The sequence below is a fragment of the Pelobates fuscus genome, chromosome 5 (assembly GCF_036172605.1).
Source record: "Pelobates fuscus isolate aPelFus1 chromosome 5, aPelFus1.pri, whole genome shotgun sequence".
Taxonomy (NCBI): Eukaryota; Metazoa; Chordata; class Amphibia; order Anura; family Pelobatidae; genus Pelobates; species Pelobates fuscus.
This window is the reverse complement of record NC_086321.1, coordinates 176,138,493-176,156,414: the sequence shown is the minus strand read 5'-3', so window position 1 is coordinate 176,156,414 and position 17,922 is coordinate 176,138,493. Positions and strand designations below refer to the sequence as shown.

General features: G+C 43.6%; 1 protein-coding gene across 1 annotated transcript in view; it reads left to right on the top strand.

Annotated features, from left to right (window-relative positions):
* Positions 1–17,922, top strand: part of LOC134611143 (acyl-CoA dehydrogenase family member 11-like) — a 382,909-nt gene that overhangs the window by 271,028 nt on the left and 93,959 nt on the right. Inside the window, exon 2 of the mRNA XM_063454742.1 lies at positions 7,305–7,321. The gene's annotated coding sequence lies outside the window, so the exon portion shown is untranslated. The remainder of the gene's footprint in view (positions 1–7,304; positions 7,322–17,922) is intronic.

The window sequence follows — 17,922 nt, the reverse complement described above, 5'->3', positions numbered from 1 at the left end:
TGTGTGTCTTATCACCCAGCACAATAGTGCCCCCGCATCCCTTTGCACCTCACCTATTTACCTCAATGTAGCACGGCCGAGCAGACCACGGTGGAGGATCTTCTGTTTCTTTTCCCTTTTTTTTTTTTTTAAATTCTTTATTTTTCTTGTGCTTGCAATGACAACAGGCATGTGGAGCCACAACAGCATCCACCAGCATTTTCAAGACATTTCACAGTGTGGCAGGTTGATAAGCAAAATTTTTTATTTATTTTTTATTTTTTAATAATCGTGAAAAATAACAGAATAGTGGGCAACGCTTATATATTATAACATGCTAGGAAACTTAAGCATATCTAGGTGCGCTTTGGGTTCATATAACAAGTTTCATCGCTATGTGTGCAAGGCAGGACAGATTGTGCTGCTTGCTGGATCCTTTGGTACAATGTTAGCTTTTAAACACAAATATACGGGTTGTTGCTCAAAAATACATGTCTTTACAGGCTTAAATAGTACGAGTTTAGGTTGGTAATGTCACAAATAATGCAGGAGTTAAACATCAATAAACAGGTTACGCAGATATGTTTAAACCAGTGGGTGCCCTGAGTGTAAGACCTGAGGTGTCTAGGTTTGGTGTATATCCCTAGTGGCGTTCAGGAGAAGGTCTGATTATAGGTTAGGATATACATACTTCAACTCGCTAGCTTAATATGTTACATTGGGAACTGAGTAGGCACAATGGGTTAAATGCTTGAATAAGAAAAAAAAAAATTAAAACAGTGCTAGGAGACCTGTCAGGCCACCAAGAGATTAGATTGCTTAGTTAAAGGGACACTCCAGGCACCCAGACCACTTCTGCTCATTGGAGTGGTCTGGGTGCCAACTCCCACTACTCTTAACCCTGCAAGTTAAATTATTGCAGTTTTTCATAAACTGCAATAATTACCTTGCAGGGTTAACTCCACCTCTAGTGGCTGTCTACTAGACAGCCACTAGAGGTCACTTTCTGGTCCATAGCACAGGAAACCTGTGCTAGAGCGTCGCTGGGCATCCTCACGCTGTGTGAGGACCTCCAGCGTCGCTCAAAACCCCATAGGAAAGCATTGAAATGATTTTTCAATGCTTTCCTATGGGGAGACGTAATGCGCATGCGCAGCATTGCCGCGCATGCGCATTAGGTCTCCTCGGCCGGTGGGCGGGATCAGTCTCGCCCAATGGCCGACGCAATGGACAGGAGGAGCGTCGCGGAGGAGGAGACAGCGGCGAGGGACAACGCCGCTGCCTCAGGTAAGTGACTGAAGGGGTTTTCACGGATCGTTTTCCTGGCACTGGAGTTTCCCTTTAAGGTAGTCCTTGTTAACTGTTGTTGGAGCAGACAGGCTATCAATACCCCTGAGTCCTGAAATGTGATGCAGGGACTAAGCGTGATGAGTCATTACGTTACTGGAGATGGTCTTGCCCTGTGTTAGCAGGAGTTTCTTAGTCAGGCTGTCGCTCAATTCCACAGGTGGGCCACAGCAGGGAGATTAGCAAGTGAGTCCCAAGATTTTCAGACCGTGGATCAGTATTCTTCCCAGCTGCTCTCCATCTCAGCTTCTTTGGTGGTCCCCGCTGTCAGGGTAGGGTCTGCGTTGTTGGGCTACTGCGGGCATTTCCACGAGGGTGCAACAGGATTTCATTTGCCGTCTCCACAAACCCTGCTTCGCTGTAGGAAGCTGGTGGATTGATAGAGGGCCCTTTTCCCATGTGCTTTGTTAATTTCCTCACTTCTGGGTACGCGTCAGGTAGGCTCCACTGGCGGCCCGCACACATGGCTGGCTTGCGGCGGCCATCTTGCGTGTTATCGCCTGGCGGATTGTCCTCGCCAGGGCGGTAGTTTAGGCTCGGGTTGGTGCGCCGGTTTGTGCTCCTGCAGACTGGGATGACCCCTCCCCCCCCCCCCCGGTCCAGAGGGGGGGGGGGGGGCGAAGCACGCGACCGTCTCTTCCCGGCTCAAGCCCCACCAGGCTCCGTGCCCCTGTCTGGTTGCTGCCGGCTCCGAACTGGGTCTTGGGCGGTATCTCCGCTCACCGCAGCGGCCGGGGGTCTGTGTGTTAGTTTGCCCGGCTCGGTGAGCCTGCAACTTGCGCTGTTTTCGGGTCTCGGAGCGGGAGCTCAGACAGAGCACGTCTGATCCCGTCGGCGGCTATGCCCCGCCCCCACCGATCTTCTGTTTCCTCTACTCAGTCTGACAGGAAGCTGCTCATTGCTCTCAGTGAGCACTTTCTATCAGATCGGGTAGAGGATGCAGAAGAACCTGTACCACGGTTCCCTTGGCCACGCTACATGCAGTGAGTAGCAGGAGGGGAGCACACTGTTCACCAACGTTTACCTAGTGATAGTGCCAGCCCTGGTGACAATTCATATGTCTTTAGTTGAATTTCATATCCTAATCTCAGATGTGTAAAAAAAATAAAATCCAATCTCTGCACAGTGTTACAATTTATGCATCTACCGCATTTACAGGGAGTGCAGAATTATTAGGCAAGTTGTATTTTTGAGGATTAATTTTATTATTGAACAACAACCATGTTCTCAATGAACCCAAAAAACTCATTAATATCAAAGCTGAATATTTTTGGAAGTAGTTTTTAGTTTGTTTTTAGTTTTAGCTATTTTAGGGGGATATCTGTGTGTGCAGGTGACCATTACTGTGCATAATTATTAGGCAACTTAACAAAAAACAAATACCATATATACTCGAGTATAAGCCGAGTTTTTCAGCACATTTTTTGTGCTGAAAAAACCCAACTCGGCTTATACTCGAGTCAATTGTCTGTATTATGGCAATTTGCATTGCCATAATACAGACAGGGGCTGTGGGGGCTGCAGAGAGCATTTACTTACCTCTCCTGCAGCTCCTGTCAGCTCTCTCCTACTCCGCGCCGTCGGTTCAGCACCTCGGTCAGCTCCCACTGTAAATCTCGCGAGAGCCACGGCTCTCGCGAGACTTACAGTGGGAGCTGACAGAAGAGCTGACCGGACGGCGCGGAGGAGGAGAGAGCTGACAGGAGCTGCAGGAGAGGTAAGTAAGTGCTCTCTGCAGCCCCCGCACTGAACTGCCAATGCCACTGGACCACCAGGGAAGGAGAGCCCCCCTCCCTGCCATATATCAAGCAGGGAGGGGGGACAAAAAAATAAATATTAATAAAATAAAAATAATAAAAAAATATTAAAATAATTTAAAAAAAATAACAATACAATTGCCCACCCCCCACCAAGGCTCTGCCACACACACGCTGCACTCATACACACACGCTGCACTCATACACACACGCTGCACTCATACGCACACGCTGCACTCATACGCACACGCTGCACTCATACGCACACGCTGCACTCATACGCACACGCTGCACTCATACGCACACGCTGCACTCATACGCACACGCTGCACTCATACGCACACGCTGCACTCATACGCACACGCTGCATTCATTATATACACACTGCATTCATACGCACACGCTGCATTCATTATATACACACACAATAAATATTCAATTAATATATTTTTTTTAGGATCTAATTTTATTTAGAAATTTACCAGTAGCTGCTGCATTTCCCACCCTAGTCTTATACTCGAGTCAATAAGTTTTCCCAGTTTTTTGGGGTAAAATTAGGGGCCTCGGCTTATATTCGGGTCGGCTTATACTCGAGTATATACGGTATATACCCATTTCAATTATTTATTTTTACCAGTGAAACCAATATAACATCTCAACATTCACAAATATATATTTCTGACATTCAAAAACAAAACAAAAACAAATCCGTGACCAATATAGCCACCTTTCTTTGCAAGGACACTCAAAAGCCTGCCATCCATGGATTCTTTCAGTGTTTTGATCTTTTCACCATGAACATTGCGTGCAGAAGCAACCACAGCCTCCCAGACACTGTTCAGAGAGGTGTACTGTTTTCCCTCCTTGTAAATCTCACATTTGATGATGGACCACAGGTTCTCAATGGGGTTCAGATCAGGTGAACAAGGAGGCCATGTCATTAGATTTTCTTCTTTTATACCCTTTCTTGCCAGCCACGCTGTGGAGTACTTGGACGCGTGTGATGGAGCATTGTCCTGCATGAAAATCATGTTTTTCTTGAAGGATGCAGACTTCTTCCTGTACCACTGCTTGAAGAAGGTGTCTTCCAGAAACTGGCAGTAGGACTGGGAGTTGAGCTTGACTCCATCCTCAACCCGAAAAGGCCCCACAAGCTCATCTTTGATGATACCAGCCCAAACCAGTACTCCACCTCCACCTTGCTGGCGTCTGAGTCGGACTGGAGCTCTCTGCCCTTTACCAATCCAGCCACGGGCCCATCCATCTGGCCCATCAAGACTCACTCTCATTTCATCAGTCCATAAAACCTTAGAAAAATCAGTCTTGAGATATTTCTTGGCCCAGTCTTGACGTTTCAGCTGTGTGTCTTGTTCAGTGGTGGTCGTCTTTCAGCCTTTCTTACCTTGGCCATGTCTCTGAGTATTGCACACCTTGTGCTTTTGGGCACTCCAGTGATGTTGCAGCTCTGAAATATGGCCAAACTGGTGGCAAGTGGCATCTTGGCAGCTGCACGCTTGACTTTTCTCAGTTCATGGGCAGTTATTTTGCGCCTTGGTTTTTCCACACGCTTCTTGCGACCCTGTTGACTATTTTGAATGAAACGCTTGATTGTTCGATGATCACGCTTCAGAAGCTTTGCAATTTTAAGAGTGCTGAATCCCTCTGCAAGATATCTCACTATTTTTGACTTTTCTGAGCCTGTCAAGTCCTTATTTTGACCCATTTTGCCAAAGGAAAGGAAGTTGCCTAATAATTATGCACACCTGATATAGGGTGTTGGTCATTAGACCACACCCCTTCTCATTACAGAGATGCACATCACCTAATATGCTTAATTGGTAGTAGGCTTTCGAGCCTATACAGCTTGGAGTAAGACAACATGCATAAAGAGGATGATGTGGTCAAAATACTCATTTGCCTAATAATTCTGCACTCCCTGTATACATAGGTGTTAGCAAATCTCATCCCTCTGCAGAAGGGGTGTGTACCATTGCATGCACCAAGTTTTCCTTCTAATTCCCAGACCTCTTACATGCCATCAGGGTGGATCCTTGAAAATTCCACCCAGTGTTAAATCTGAGCTCAATGTGCCATTGATGATACGGCCAGCTTGTGGTAATAATGTAATACTTTATATTTTTTAAGTGCATGTTTGTAATGTCCTAATAATGTATATTTTGTTGCTCATATGTACTACTAATGAATTAATTTAATGTTGATTAAGCGTGTTTGTATTGCATTTTTTGCACTAATAAAGAACTATTTGGATTAAAGAGGAGTGTTATGGTGTTTATAGATTCTAGTATGTATATAGTTAGGTAATGGATATTCACCATTTAGCAACCTTCATTTATGATATGTTATGCTTGTGACATACTATTATTAGTGAGCACTTCTGCAATTATTTTTTAATTCAGCATAAAGAAAGCAATTTTAAACAGCCATACAAAAATCACAAGTGCATTCAGCTCATCATCCTCCACATTGTTAGGATTCTGGATAATTGACTTATGCTGATTTACGTGTTCTTTTTACTTGCATATTGTACTGCTAACATCCAACTGAGAACAGACATTGTGGGATATACACTACACAAGCAGTCTAGTAAATGATAAATGATGAAGATGAGTTTAATAATGCAGACAAAACATCTAAATGTCTGCACCGATATATATAACTAAATGTTTGCTTTTACTATGTTAATAATAAAGACCACAGCCTTTCTCCAAATATTAATTGTTAATTTTGATCCTATTTAACAGTTTGCATTCGAAAATACATGTAGAAATAAATAGTGTTCACATATAGCAAATACAAGTAGAGCAAGTAGAAATGACTGACTAAAACCAGCAAAGAACTGTATAGGGTATTGAAGGATACTATTGCAGACTGCACATAAGACCCACAGTGTACACGGTATATTTTAGCTTGTTAAATGCTTGTGAAACAATATGGCAGTATAAATTCAGAGCTCTGTTACCCCAGCCTATCAAATGTTGTCTTGTCTGTAAATCTAACCATAGCTTCACGTTTAGCTGTTTGGCCTAAAATTTGAAATTCACTTTGAATTGTCACTAACGGGGTTAATCACTAATGTGAAAATTCAAAATGGATTTAAAAGTGAATTTCAAACTTAAGGCAAAGATGTAGCCAAGATTAAAGCTTAGAATATTTTTCTAGTTTACCAATGTTGACCTAAAATTTGAAATTCACATTGAATTCTCACTCTGGTAAATATCGGTGTGTTTGAATAACCCTGTCATTTGTCATGATGAGAGTGAATGCAGCTATGTCACCCTTCAGGAAAGTATTATAATGCTTCTCTATGAGGAGAATTCCATTGGCGAATCCGATTACAGCACATGCACAGTGGGGCTCTCAATACTTCTCTATGGAGAAACATATGATGATTGGCCATCAGCTGTGAACACATAAGAAGGGGAAGCAGTGGTCTTGGCAAAATAGGGACAGCGCAGGGTGAGAGACAAATAATACTTCATTTTTTAAATTTTGTAAAGAGGAGCCCAGAATCTAAATGTAGTAGGATTCTTCTAACATTATTTGTAAAGTCAGCATGTTCCTTTTTAAGTGCAAATTGTATACAATTATTGATTGAGATATATATATATATATATATATATATATATATATATATATATATATATATATATATATATATATATATATATATTTCACGTTTAAGCAGTGCTATCCTGCTTTTATTTTGTGGGCAAACAAAGATGAATACTTGCATATGAATTAAATGTATTTACCTAAAAAATAAAATTGGCCCTAATAACCTACAGAAATCATGCATTCTCTCTGAATGGGTACATCAGAAGTTGATGTTTTCCTAATTGCTATTTAGTTCACGGGGTCCATCTCCCATTTCCTTTTCTTTTTTTTATTAACCTTTACATAGGGAAATTAAAAAAATCATCCAGCAGGGCAGCCCTGCAATATGCATTTTGCACCATATGCACTGACCAAGCTTAAATCCGCGGTGATATCGCACTTTGTGTGTTAGCACTAGTTGCATTCTGCAATTCTCGATTACATTGTAATGTGTGGTCGTCTCTGCACTGCTGTCCCCAGTCATTTCAATAGTGCGGGGTACGGCTTTGACGTAGGAGGGGCAGTGGGGGTGGGCACTGTTAAGACTTGACGTGTCAGACCCGCCTCTTCAATTAACAACAATTTCTCTCACTCGAGGACAGAGGATTTCAAATGTCAAGACGGTAATGTGGGTAGTAGTGTATGGGGTAGGGGGAGGGAGTTTGTGAATCCGTGGAGTCACACACTAATTATTAGGCAATTTAATTAACATATACTCATTTTTATTATAATATGCAGTAAAGTCCTTGAGCTTCCTTCATGTTTTGCAACATATATTGTATTATAACGTGGAGTTAGAGACATTTACCAAACGACTCCCATGTACACAGCACGTTTTATTACATGCTGCAATTGACATGGTTCTATTATTATTGTTACTTATTTTCATAATAGGCACTTTGTATTCGTGTGCAAAGGTCATTTGTTGTATGGTAACTTGAGGACAAGTACCGGTATTTCCCTGCCCTCTAACGGCTGTTGATCGATCATTAACCCCTTAAGGACTGAGCCAGATGTACAAGTTGTGAGCAAAACAAAATGTAAACAAACCACAAAATCTGATTATGTGTCTGTTCATCAATAATTTACCTCTTTCATACTAAGTGCACCCACACTTATTATATATCATTTTGTTCAGGGGAAACAGATTTCATTTCATATCAAACATTCATATATGGAACTCCATTTTATATGAATAAAATCTAAAAAACTTTTAAAAAGTAAAAAAAATTATTTTTCAATTTCTGCATGCCAATTTACTGTCAGAATACTGTTCGGTTTTCCTGCAATAAAACATACATATTTGCATTCAGAAATGTCTCACAAGTAAAACAGTAACCCCCATGTATAGGTTTTATGGAGTTTTGGAAAGGTACACGGTCAAATATACGGCTTGTCCATTAACCCCTTAAGGACGCATGACGGAAATTTTCCGTCATGCAGTATTTTTCCAGCAGGGTCTATTACCTTACTGGTAACTATGAGCCCCAGGTATCATTTGATTCCTGGGGCTCCCCTCTCTCACCTGGGGCCAGAATTAGTGGCCCCAGACTGACTGATGCTCTGTTTGCAGAGCTCAAAGTGAGCACTGCAAACAAGCATTTAAATGGGGATTTAAATCCCCACTATTACAATTTGGTGTGATCAGGGTTAAATCCCTGCTTACACAAGGGAGTTCCAGGTATCAATGGAAACCTGGGGCTCCCCTCTGTCAGTTGGGGTAATTTTTTAATGTCCACAGACTGACAGCTGAGCTGCATGCAGAGCTCAAAGTGAGATCGGCATGCAGCTGTTTAAATGGGGATTTAAATCCCCATGAAGCACAATGCAGTGTGAGCAGGGTTAAATCCCTGCTCACACTAGGAAACCCAGGTATCAATAGATACCTGCGGTTTCCCTCTGTCAGCCGGGGTCATTTTTAGTGGCCCCAGGCTTTTTGATGAGCTGCATGCAGAGCTCAAAGTGAGGTCGGCAAGCAGCTCTTTCAATGGGGATTTAAATCCCCATAGACAGCAATGTAGTGTGAGCAGGGTTAAATCCCTACTCACACTAGGAAACCCAGGTATCATTAGAAACCTGGGTGTCCCCTCTGTCAGCTGGGGCCATTTTTAGTGGCCCCAGGTTTTTTGATGAGCTGCATGCAGTGCTGAAAGTTAGCACTGCATGTAGCCATTTAAATCCACAAAGAACACTGCAGCTGAGCGATCAAGCTCAGCTACAGTCATTCTCTCAAGTGATCTGGTGCTTGGGAGACCCCCAGGGTCTGAACAAACCCTGGAGGATCACCCTCTATGCCCCAATGCCATTCTGATCAGTGCTGGACATTTTCAGTTGCCCAGCACAGATGCATTGCATTGGTCATAATGTCTTCAATGTAAGAAATGGGAGACTGCAATACTGAAAATAGCCAGTAGATGGCAGCAACATACCACTGTGTTTTAGTTTAAAATCCCTTTACTAATATCAGCACTGATATTAGTAGAGGGAAACCTTTGGGATTAAGATTAAATTAAGGATTATTATTCGGTTTAGCATAAGTACTAGATTTATTATCAGGTTTATTACTGGGTTTATTATTAAGTTTATGTTTAAGATTAGGTTTATAATTAATTGTAGTATTGGGATTATGTTTCAGATTAGGATTCAGATTATGGTTCAGATTAGGATTAGGGTCAGCACGGGCATCCCTTGCTGAATATAGCAAGGGAATTCCTCGGCTGACACCAGCAGGGGGAATCATTTTAACACTATTGCTAAAGGTAGGTTTGAGATTTGGATTAAGGTTATAATTAGGGTTACACATGGGATTACGTTATGGGTTAGGATTGTGGTAATGGTTTATTATTAGATTGAGGGTTAGATTTGGGATTAGGATTTGGTTTAGAATTAGGGTTTGGTTTAGGATTAGAGATTTAGATTAATATTAAGATCGCTACTTTCCAAAGATATGCATATGGGGTATATTTGTACTGAGAAGATGTTGCTGAGTACAGCTAAGATAATTTTATGACAGTGGGAAACAGAATATTTAAAAAATAATCATCAAAAATACTGTGTATGTAAAAATGTTAAAATAAAAATGAATACCACAAACTTTGAAACAAAATGGTAACAAAATGTCACTTCAATAAAGCTTATAATTTATGAGGGTCCCCATGTTGTCCACTTTTGTAAATGGTATGCATTGGTGGCGTTATTTAAATATATGAGCGACTAAAATGCCCCAAAATGAAACAATGACCATTTGTCAATTTGCCATTTAAAAAAAACTGTAATGGGCCGGGTATGATTTTAGCCCTGTATTTTTTCACAAAAACCTGGCTATGGTGTACAAAGGGGGTCATTTTGTACTCAAGAAATATAGCTGAGAATAATTTCGTGATTTAATTTACAGTTTCCATAATTAACTACTAAAATACAACGTGTGTATAAAAATGCAAAAATAAAACAATATGATAACATTTGAAAGTAATTGGTGCTAGCATAACTGTATAATAAAGCTCAAAATATACCATATGACATAGCCCGTGGTGTCTACTTTCACAAATGGTATGCATTTATGGAGTAATTTTAACTGTCAAACTGCTACAATGCCCTAAAATGTGATATAGACACACCAAATCCATTTATCAAAATTCTAATTGTAAAAACTGTAATGGTCAGGACTCGTTTAAGGCACTGTAGCTTCACAGGATAGTGGCAAAGACATACATTGGGGGTATTGTTTTATTCAGAAGTTTTTGAGCAAATGACCCTAAAAAATGTAATGTGTATGTAAAAAATGCAAAAAAAAAATATTTTACCACAAAGTTTGACATAAACTGGTGAAAAAATGGCATCACGTTAAGGCACAATATATACCATATGAGATACACTGTAGTGTCTACTTTCACCAATGGTAGGTCATTGAGGGATAAATTCAACAGTTAAACTGCTACAACGCCCCAAAATGAGACTTGCTCCATCAAATTCATCTATCAAAATTATCACTGTGAAAACTGAAATGGTCAGGTCTCTTTTATGGCACTGTAACTTCACAGGATAGTGGCAAAGACATAGATTGGGGGTATCATTTTACTCTGTTGATATGGCTGAAAACAATATGGGGTTTTCTACAGCAGTAGTATATATCAACTTTATGAAATACACATTAAAAATCCTTGTTTTATGTGTGTATGTTAGAAATCTGAAAAAAAACACAATTTTACTACACTATTTAGCAGAGATTGGCAGCGAAATGGCTACGTAAAAAGTGTCAGAATACACTTTGGTAAATAGCCTGTGATGTGTGCTTTAAATAAATATATACTTTTGTGCAGCAATTTTGCTTTCTGTGATGGCTATTAAGCTTACAAGAAAAACATGCCAAATTCTAAAATAGCTCCACATTAAAAAAAGTTTTTACTCCTTGTATTTTGTGACCTGTAACTTTCAAAATAAGCTGAAATCCTAGACATATTATGTACTCTGAAAATCAGAACAACTAATTGAATATTTTTTTAAATTACTTTCCTTAAGCTGCACTTATTATACACACGTTATTATTGCCTAAACTGTGAAAAAATAACAATTTATTTTATTTACCATTTGAAAAAGTAGACATCCCAGGGTATTCAAAATGGGGTATGGCCAATCTTTTGTCGTAGCCACTTGGGCACAAACCCTAGCCAAAGTTAGCGTTCAGGTTTTTTTTTTTTTTTTTTTCGACAAATACTGTACTTTTACTGATATTATTGTCAGTATATCGTTTATTGCCCTGAAACACTCCTAGTTCTGTTCAGTGATGTCTCACGAGCGCCACGATACCCCCATGTATAGGTTAAATGGGGTTTTGGAAAGTTACAGGGTCATATATACGGCTTATCCATTTATGCTTTTTTACATTGAAATTTGGCAAAGCGATTTTCTGGGCCTATCTCGCCTTTGAGAGAGCATGGCAGCCTGGGTAATAACATTTCCACTATTATGGCATACCATTTTCAAAAGTAGGCAACCCAGAATATAAATGGCATAATTTGAGATGTTTGGTCTAACCACTTTATCAGAAATGAAGGGCCCACATAGCGGTTATAGTTTTATTTGTGCTTTTTCACACACATGTACTCACTTTTCATAGGACATTTCATATTTCTGATATGAGTTATTGCAACAAAGCCTCACTATTTTTATTTAACATTGTCTCCTGAATATAACCGTACCCCCATGTACCAGATTTTCTGTTTTTTGGGAGGAAGTCTCTAGGACAAAAATATTAGATGCCCTTTCAGCTTGTAAGTTTGTCAAAGTAATTTTTGGGGCCTATGTGGCTTTTTCAGAGAGCATGGCAGCCTGGGTAATAACATTTCCACCGTTATGGCATACCATTTTCAAAAGTAGGCAACCCAGAGTATAACAAATGGCATAAGTTGAGATGTTTGGTCTAACCATTTTAACAGAAATGCTGGGCCCATGTTGCGATTTCTACTTTTATATTTGTCTTTTTAATCAGAAATTGCATTTTCACTGAAAAATGTCATAATCCTGATATTAGTGCAATAGAGACTTGGTATTTTGATTTAACACTGTCTTCTGAATATAACAGTACCCACATGTACCATGTTTCCAGGTTTTAATTTTATCACAGGAATAGAACAGTACCCCCATATACACTTTGATCTGGAGGCAGAGAGATTTTTGATATCACAGATAGTTACTGTGTAAAAAGTTTGAGAAGTTAAAAAATAAAATATTTTTTTATTTTTTTTTTCATTTCAGTGCTAATCGCAGCATTAACTCTGTGATTAGTTTTTTATTGGGAAGTCACATTTCAAGTACTACAAATGTAGTATTTTGAGTTGTTTGGTGTAGTCACTTTAGAATGGCTAGCGTAAACAGGGACAGGCCAAGGTCAGGGGAATTCAGAAGTCAGAGTAGTAGGTAAAACAAGCCAATGGGTCGGTACAGGCAGCTAACAAAGCGTAGTCAGGACAAGCCGAGGTTAGAAATCAAGCAAAAAAACTGCCAAAGTCCCATACAGAGTGATTCAGAAGTTCAGCTCTGTATGGTAGACTGTTATGCAGGGGGCGGGTAGAGATGGGCAGCTTGGGCAATAATACCTGGAGTCCTTTCAGACTCCTTTTTTGTAGCAAACATGGCACTTTCTTTGAGCTTTTTTACTGGGGGTGGGTGGGATTCGGGAAGGGAAGTGTTTGCAGAACTGGACTACAAGCTATTAGGAGTACAGCAAACAACTGTACCATTATGCCACTGTACAACTGCATCGTATTATTACAGTACTATACTACCGTATTAATGCACCTCTTGTATAGGGCTAGAAGATGGTGCCTCCAAAGTCACAGAGACGACATGAGTGTTTTAAAATAAGCCAGAGATACAGAGGAAAACTGGATCAAGGTGGTGGCGGTGATGATGGAGTGAGGTCTCCCTCACACCACTCTAAAGCAGGGTCTGATTCAGATTCCACACAAATTGTGGGTGAAACGGTAGAAAATCTCTCCCTGTCAGAAAAGTGGTTGGCAGACATGCTCTCCACTCTGAGAACATCATTACAGCTAGACTTCCGAAAAATATTGGAAGAAATCCCTAAGGAGGTCCATGATTTGGGCATGAAAACATCTGCCCTGTAAGAATAACTGATGAGCTCTGTGTGAAGGAATTCCCCTGTTTGGCGTTGGGGTGACAGTTTGTATTCCCTTGTTTCATGTTGGCAGTTGACTCCTTGAGCCTGATTTTTAAAAAATTGTCAGTTGCCTCCCTGTACTGTGCTTCGTCTGGTTACTGGGGAATTTGGGGATTTTTACCTGATATACCAGCGGAGATACGTATGCTGTTTGGGAGTTCGTGTGTCTTACTGAAGGAATTATCCAGGGACACTATTGAAATTACACGGGGATTCGTCTACCATTACTACCGTACGGAGGGCTATGTTCACTAGGCTCTGGTGGTCCGGGAGGAAACTACCGATTGAGGTTTAAATACACTTGGTTTCCTTACAACTGGTGGCAAGCGGCGGGATTCGAATCCCAAACGGATGTTTTAAACAAGCAAAGGAATGAATGGCTCAGCAGTACCGACAGCTTAAGAGAGCCACGCTTAAGGATTTATTGGAAGCTCGAGGCGTAATAGCAAGCAACAAAACAAAAGCCACGTTAATTGCAGAGCTGTTACAGAGTGACAGATACAGCACTACAGAAATGGAGCGTGAGGATGAAACTGAAATGCAGAAAGACAACAGATGGATGCTCCGTTTATTGGGACCTAACCCAGCAACAGAAGCGGTTCTGCAGGTCATGGCGCAAGCCAGGCAATCGCAGAAGGAGGCGAGATGACCGTGACAGTCTGCTACAGTGGTATCTGCTGCACTCCCCGGGAAGTACAAATGACCTACCAAAGAAGGTAAATTATGCTGCATTTAAAACCTTTAATGACAATGAAATGGAGATTGATAGTTATCTGCAGGATTTTGAAAGGCAATGTGCACTGGAGGGATTAGACTCCACCAAATGGGCCGTAGTACTGAGCAGCAAGTTATCAGGCAGAGCAGCAGAAGCGGCACGAGCAGTACCTGATGAGGACATTCACAATTATGGGAAAATAAAATACATTTTGTTGGCTAGATAAGCAGTCACCCCTGAGGCATACAGGAAGAAATTCAGGGAACTGAGGAAAACAGGGAAGGATACCCATACTGAATGGGCATTCCGGCTACACAGGGCAGCCCGAAATTGGATGAAGGGCTGCCAAGCAACCACTCTGGAGGATGCTTTACAACTCCTCCTATTGGAACAATTTTTTAACCATACAGCAGAGGACATTAAGGACTGGGTAAAAGACAGGAAGCCTAAATCTGTGGAGGAGGCTGCAAGACTAGCAGATGAATACCAGGACAACCGGAGGCGAGAACAAGGGGTGAGCCGACCTGCGTTTAGGCAGCCGTATTCGGCCCCAACCACGGCTGCACCACCCAGAGGCCCCCTGAGTAATCCGCTGCCCAGCTCAACAGCAGCACCACGGCAACCTGCAGTGTCACTACTGCAAACAGCCGGGACACTACAAAAACCAGTGCCCACGTTTAAACCGGGGAAGCTGGGAGAGGCCGCCACCACAGTCCCAACCCAGGGCTGCTACTCATTGTGTACAGCAAGAGAGTACACCAGTGTTCCCTACCCACGAGGAACAATGGAGTGTGTTGCACGAAGTTAACCCCGTGCAAGCAGGAGGCGATAACCGGGACCACCACCGTCAGTGGATTACAGTAGATGGGGTGGGGGCCCGCGCTTTAAGAGACTCTGGGGCCACGTTAACTGTGGTTCAACCCCACACTGTCAAGGCCCAAGCTCACACGGGCCGCACTGTGGCAGTAAGGGTAGCCGGGGGTGCCATTCACAAACTACCCACGGCTAAAGTCCTTGTGGATTGGGTCTCGGGATCTAAACAATTGGAGGTTGGCATTATGCTGTTTAACTTCCCAACTAGCCCGAGATCCTGCGTCCGAAGCCTACCCGGTTACCACCCGAGCTCAAGCCAGACTGGAAGCACCGCCGCACTCTGAGGAGACCCAGGTAGGAGTTGAAATACCCCCTTTACCCGACCCCCCTTCCCCGTTCTGGGATACTCCTCAGGGGTTAGAGCAGGAACAGAGGACGGACCCCACACTGGAAGGGTATAGAAAAGCGGTAGGGAATAATAGGGGGCAACAACCCACACGAAAGGTTTGAGTGGCACAAGGGACTGTTGTATAGGGTGACAGATGGGGCAGGACACGGGACCGCCCAGGTTACGAAGAGGTAGCTAGTAGTACCCCGCAAATTCCGGGCAGAGTTATTAAGACTCAGCCACGATATTCCCTTAGCTGGACATTTAGGGGTGAAGAAAACTAGAGACCGACTGACCCAAACCTTCTTCTGGCCCAGGGTCACTCAAGACCTTAAATACTACTGCAGGACCTGTGACGTTTGCCAGAAAATAGGGAAACGGGGTGACCACCAGAAAGCGAAGCTCCACCCACTACCCATCATAGAGGAGCCATTTCACCAGGTAGCGGTGGATTTAATAGGACCCCTCAGTCGACCCAGTCAGTCGGGTAAAAAGTTTATACTCACCGTAGTGGACTATGCCACTCGGTACCCCGAAGCCGTGGCTCTCCCCAATATAGAGGCCGAAACCGTAGCCGAGGCCCTGGTCAAAATATTTTCCCGGGTAGGTTTTCCCCAGGAGATCCTATCCAACAGAGGGACTCCATTCACAGCTCTCCTGACACAACAGCTGTGGCAGAGCTGTGGAGTGAAAGCCCTTTTTAGCACTCCATATCACCCTCAGACCAATGGTCTCTGTGAACGTTTTAATGGCACGCTCAAGCAAATGCTAAAAACGTTCGCAGAGTCCTGCAAGAACTGGGAGAAGTATCTTCCCCATCTTCTGTTTGCCTATCGTGAGGTGCACCAGGCATCCATGGGGTTCTCCCCCTTTGAACTCCTGTTCGGGAGAAAAGTTCGGGGCCCCCTGGATCTCGTACGGGAGCACTGGGAGGGCAACACAGATAATGGGGGGGGGGATCCCTATCGTACAGTACGTACTGGAGTTCCGCGACCGGCTGTGGACTCTCACTGAATCAGTTCGGGAGAATCTGCAGGCGGTTCAGGACTGTCAAAAGAAGTGCTACGACAGGGGTGCCCGAGACAGTCTTAGACTTAGGCCAAAAGGTGCTAACCCTGAGACCCGCCAAGAAGGATAAGCTCCAGGCAGCATGGCAGGGACCTTTTAAGGTGGTGGAGCGAATAAGCGGTACCACCTACATTGTAAGTAAATGTTCGGATGAAAGACTGACCAAAGTCTTTCATGTAAACATGTTAAAGCCCTACTACGAGCGAACGGAAGATGTCGGCGCCGTATGCGCCCCCTCTTCTGAAGATAGTGAGGGGCTCCCCCTCCCCAATCTGCTAGACCCCTCACCCTGTAGTATTGACCAGGTCAGGTCAGCCTGGGTCAGAACCTACAACCCCTAGAGCGAGGAGAAGCGTATGGCCTACTCCGGGAATACCAGGATATGTTTTCCGCCATTCCCGGCTATACCTCCGCTGCGGTACACCGAGTAGAAACCCAGGGAGAGACGCCACTACGGCAGCAACCATACCGTATTCCTGAGGCCGTGCGTGAGAACATGCTGTCGGAAATTACCGACATGCTCAAGTTAGGGGTAATAGAACCCTCTCAGAGCCCTTGGGCATCTCCGGTAGTACTGGTACCGAAGCGCTTCTGTGTAGACTACCGGAGGCTCAACGACCGCACCATAACTGATGCCTATCCCATGCCCAGAATAGATGAGATGCTGGACCGTATGGCTGGGGGTAGTTACTTGACCACCCTGGATTTGTGCAGGGGATACTGGCAGATCCCCTTGGAGGCGGCGGCCATCCCCAAGTCGGCATTCGTCACTCCTTTCGGGCTCTACCAGTTCAGGGTTATGCCCTTTGGAATGAAGAATGCCCCCGCTACCTTTCAGCGGATGGCTGACTGGCTCCTGGAGGGACTCCAGGACTTCGCATGTGCGTATTTAGACGATATTGCTGTCTACAGCCGCACATGGGGAGACCACCTAGGGCACGTGTCCAGGGTGCTCGAGCGAATTCACCAAGCAGGGCTTACGTTAAAACCGGACAAATGTCACGTTGGTATGGCTGAGGTACAGTACCTCGGCCACAGAGTAGGGTCAGGTAAACAGGGGCCTGAGCCTGCCAAAATAGAAGCCATAGCTAATTGGCCCCAACCCTGGACTAAGACCCAGGTCTTAGCCTTCTTAGGAACAGCCGGCTATTACCGGAAATTCGTCCCCGACTATAGCGCCCTCGCCAAACCCCTCACTGACCTAACCAAAAAGGCCCTTTTCAAATGGGTTATCTGGACCCCAGAGTGCGCGGCAGCCTTCCAGAAACTGAAAGCAGCATTGAGTGAGGCTCCTGTGTTGGCAGCACCTGACTACTCGAAACAATTTCTCGTCCACACAGATGCCTCCATGTTTGGGCTGGGAGCCGTGTTAAGCCAGGTGGGAGACGACTGCATGGAACACCCGGTGGCCTATCTCAGCCGTAAACTTTTGCCCCGGGAGGTCAGCTATGCCACCGTGGAGAAGGAGTGCCTAGCCCTGGTGTGGGCGCTTAAGAAACTCCAACCTTATTTGTACGGCCGGCCATTTACTCTGATGACCGACCACAACCCGTTGGTGTGG